Genomic DNA, 4,687 nt, shown 5'->3' with positions numbered 1-4,687 from the left:
CATGTTAAAAGTTCCTCAATTTTGTTGAATACTGATAGATTGAGATATGGCTTGTTTGTAATACATATTTTGTCTTGATTACCTTAAATGCAGTATAACATATATAATGACAACCCAATAACGCAGAGAAAAACCCCAAAAGACATCTAGAGGTCAATATAGTCTTAACCATAGAAAAGTGTCCAACCTGTAAAAATAAGAAGCAGAAGATATCAAAAGGAAATTAAAAAATCATAAGTTAAAGATAAACTGACAACACCATGGAAAAAAAATGAAAGCCGACAAAAGACAAAAAAGTCCAGAATACAAAACATAGAAAATTAAAGACTGAGCAACATGAACTCAAGCAAAAACTCTGGATTATCTCAGGTGCTTCTGAAGGGTAAGCAAATCCTGCTCCACTAGAGGCACCCATTTTGTTCTAAAATCATTGACTTGTGAATAATGTAGAAGGTGCAGTAAGAATCTTATTTGCCCCCCCCCCCCCCCCCCCCCATATCAAGTCTATTATTTCATGATTAAAAAGTGTTTGCCCCCCAATATCACGTCTATTATTTCATGATTAAAAAGTGTTTGCCCCCCAATATCACGTCTATTATTTCATGATTAAAAAGTGTTTGCCCCCCAATATCACGTCTATTATTTCATGATTAAAAAGTGTTTGCCCCTCAATATCACGTCTATTATTTCATGATTAAAAAGTGTTCCATGTTAACTCATAAACATATCAGAATGTAATGTAAATGACATGTAAAACAATTCAAATGACAAAACTTAAGCCTGATAAATACAAAACAAATATGATATACAGCAACAAAGGACAACCACTGAATTGCAGGCTCCAGACATGGAACTGGCACATACAGAATGTGCCGTGGTGGAACATGTTTTTAGGCCCCAACCCTCTCCTTAACCTTAGACAGTAGTATAACAGCACAACATAAAAACAAACTATAAAAATCAGTTATAAAGGGCTTAACTCATCAGATCTGTACAAAGCACCAAAGAACTTACAAAAGCTTGAGCAAATGCACCTAGAACATAAATATTTTGTTGAAAGTTGATAAAATCTTCTGGATTTCAGCCACATGTAAAAAGATCATTTTGTGGTCCCATGTATCAAATGTTTCTGGTCGTAAAAACCAATGGAAATTGGCCTGTTTTTCCTGCTTTATGTCATATTGGAATTTCTTAGGAACCAAGTACAACAGACATTCCTAAACAACAGATTACTACAGTGATTTGGAATTTAGTATGATATTTAACCTCCTCTCTTGGACTAGGTGGTTAACTGCTTTCCCCTTGTCATTAAGTCGGTCAGAAACTGAAAATTGTACATATTTCTGAGCTTGTGCATTCAAAAAAGATTCTATATTTGGTCATAAATTGGATATTGATGATTCCGCTGATTTAACCATTTTCTGTTTCCAGATAACAAGTTTGAAATGTTTGCAGAACCTTACCCACTGAACCACCATAAAACTAGTTTTATGTGCATACAAAGCCTATATATCTAAACCATGTTATAAAAGAAGAGGATCTAAAGATCCTGTCTGGCTCACCTGGATCTATGTGCATCTTCAACATTGTAGACTAGAATATGATTCATGACTAAAATCTCTTTTTTGTTGATCTTGTATTGCTGATTATTTTTATGCCCATGCAACTGGGGGGCATATTGTTTTACCCCTGTCCATCCATTTGTCCGTCTGTCCCATTATGGGTATATAGTTATTCCAGATAACTCCTACAGTCTGAATGCTAGGAAATTTTCACTTTGCTGGCTGTTTGTACATATATTGAAGGTGTGCATGTGGTCAGGGTTTTGATTTTTATGCCCCCGCCGTAGCGGTGGGGGCATTAAGTTTTACCCTTGTCCGTCTGTACGTACGTACGTCCCAAAATTGGTTTTCGTTCTCTTAACTTGAGTTTGCCTCAACCAAATGTTATGAAACTTATACACAATGTTTATTACCACAAAACACAGATCAAATTTGAATTTTAGTGGCGTCACTTTAACCGTTCTAGAGTTATGCCCCTTTATAAATGGAAAAATTGCAAAATTTTTAGTTTCCGTTCTCTAACTTAAGTTTGCTTCAACCAAATGTTATGAAACTTATACGCAATGCTTATTACCACAAAACACAGATCAAGTTTGAATTTTGGTGGCGTCACTTTTACCGTTCTAGAGTTATGCCCCTTTATAAATGGAAAAAATGCAAAATTTTTAGTTTCCGTTCTCTATCTTAAGTTTGCATCAACCAAATATTATGAAACTTACACACAATGCTTATTACCACAAAACACATTTTTATTTTCTTCTAAATATCAAGTAATTTTTAAAATTGGAGTTATCTTCCTTTGTCCATGATTATAGTTGAATCAACTACAATCAATGCTTTATACAATTGCAATGTATAATTTTGACGTCCACTGATAAAACACAGATCAAGTTGAATTTGGGTAGTGTCACTTTAACCATTATTGAGTTATGCGTTATGCCCTTTATAAATCGAAAGATTGCAAAATTTTTAGTTTCCATTCTGTAACTTAAGTTTGCCCCAACCAAACATTATGAAACCTATACACAATATTCATTACCACAAAACTAAGATCAAGTACAATTTTTTTGTTTCCATTTTCTAACTTTAGTTTGCCTCAACCAAATGTTATGAAACTTATACACAATGCTTATTACTACATAATACAGAATAAATACGAAATTTGGTGGCAACACTTTTACCATTCTTGAGTTATGTCCCTTTATAAACATAAAAATTGCTGAATTTTTCGTTTCCGATCTCTAACTTTATTATTGATATTTGCTCTTTTGGGAGATAGTTGAACTTAAAAAGTTTGTCATTTTTGGAGTATGTACTTGCATACGAGGTGCATAGCGTTTCCGGATAACTCCTCCTACAGTGAACCATAGACCTATGTGCTCCCATGCTCAACTTTGTGTATTTTAAAATAAGACTTTGCATCTGCAGGGGCATCATTTGTGTCTCCTAGACACAATAATATCTCAAAGAAAGTCCTACATTGACTTTGTTATAATACAGTTACTTCAGAGTGGAGTGCGGGGCATCACTTTGTTTAGTTTCTGTTTAGTTTCTATCTACTAGTTTTAGCCAAAAAGCAAAAATGGGTAAAATCTTCAATCAAGGGCAGTAACTCATATAAGGAGTCGACTGACAAGATCTTGTCTTGCTGATCATTTTTTTCATTTTAGAGTCTCTATCATAGTTTTCATAATAATAGACAAAAACGAAAAAAAAATCATTGAAGGGCAATAACTTCTACAAAGAGTTGTCTGATGATTTCACTTCAGCCATGTTGACTTATTTGTAGATCTTGTCTTTGCTGGTAATTTTTGGTATTAAAAGTTTCTCAGTATCTTTTACAGTTTTCAATATACACTTTTAATAGTTCATTTTTTTTTTGTAAAATTCAGCATTTAAACTATAAGAAGTTGTCTGACACAAGTTTTGTAAATGAACATAGGCAGATCTCACCATTCTAAACATTTCTGCCAGTGTTAGATTTTCTCTCTCTATAGCAGTTTTCAAGACAATGGACAAAACTTATATTTTACCCATGTGTTCTATTTTTAGCCATGTTGGCCATGTTGGTAGGCAGGCAGGATCATCTTTTTTAACTAGATACCCTAATGATGATTGTAGCCAAAAATGGTTCCAATTGGCCCTTGAGTTTAAGAGGAGTTTTTTTTTGGTAAAAGTAAATGGTCTATGACCACGGACAACTAATGCAAACTGATGAGAATATCTCACTTAACCTTTTAGGTCAGGTGAACTTAAAATGAAACAATATTTAACCTGCAGTTTCCAGCTACTAACAGAATGACTACTAATTTGACCAAGAAAATAAAAGAACGCATATAATTTTGAAAGGGAAGGTCAAAATGCTTTGACATTTGGTTCTAGGACCTTTTAGTTGTGCACTTTACTACATGTATTTGTTTCTTCATCATTTGCTTTGAAACTTTTGGACCCAAGTGTTTCTGGTGAGGGTAAATCTAGGAAAGTCATTTAGACCAAGCAATTTTAGAGTAATTCATTTTCATTTATTGTTTGATAGTCACAGGTTTTCTCTGCTCACAATGGTATTTTAGTACTGGGTTGAAAATGTGTTAAAAGAATGACAAATGATATAAATATTTTACATAGTCATGAAACAAGAGTTGACATACAAAAAAATATTCTCTAACTGAGGTCAATTAAAAAATTGTACTTGTCAGATACTTGTTCACATGTCACATATGTGTAATGAATTCATATACAAAATATTTTCTACATATAATGTATGAATTCTGAGATAAAAATCATCATATACTCATCAAACAAATCCACTGGTCAAATTTTGTCATGACATGCCAGACAGACAAATACTTCTCACAACCAAGTCACAAATATTGTCATGACATGTCAAACACATAAATACTTCTCACAACCATATCACAAATATTTCTATGACATGTCAGACAGACAAATACTTCTCACAACCAAGTCACAAATATTTTTATGATATGTCAGACAACTACTTCTCACAACCAAGTCACAAATATTTCTTTGACATGTCAGACAGACAAATACTTCTCACAACCAAGTCACAAATATTTTCATGACATGACAGACAGACAAATTCTTCTCACAACCAAGTAACAATT

This window comes from Mytilus californianus, unplaced genomic scaffold (genome assembly GCF_021869535.1).
Source record: "Mytilus californianus isolate M0D057914Y unplaced genomic scaffold, xbMytCali1.0.p SCAF_14, whole genome shotgun sequence".
NCBI classification, from domain to species: Eukaryota; Metazoa; Mollusca; class Bivalvia; order Mytilida; family Mytilidae; genus Mytilus; species Mytilus californianus.
Note: the sequence above shows the minus strand (reverse complement) of the source record.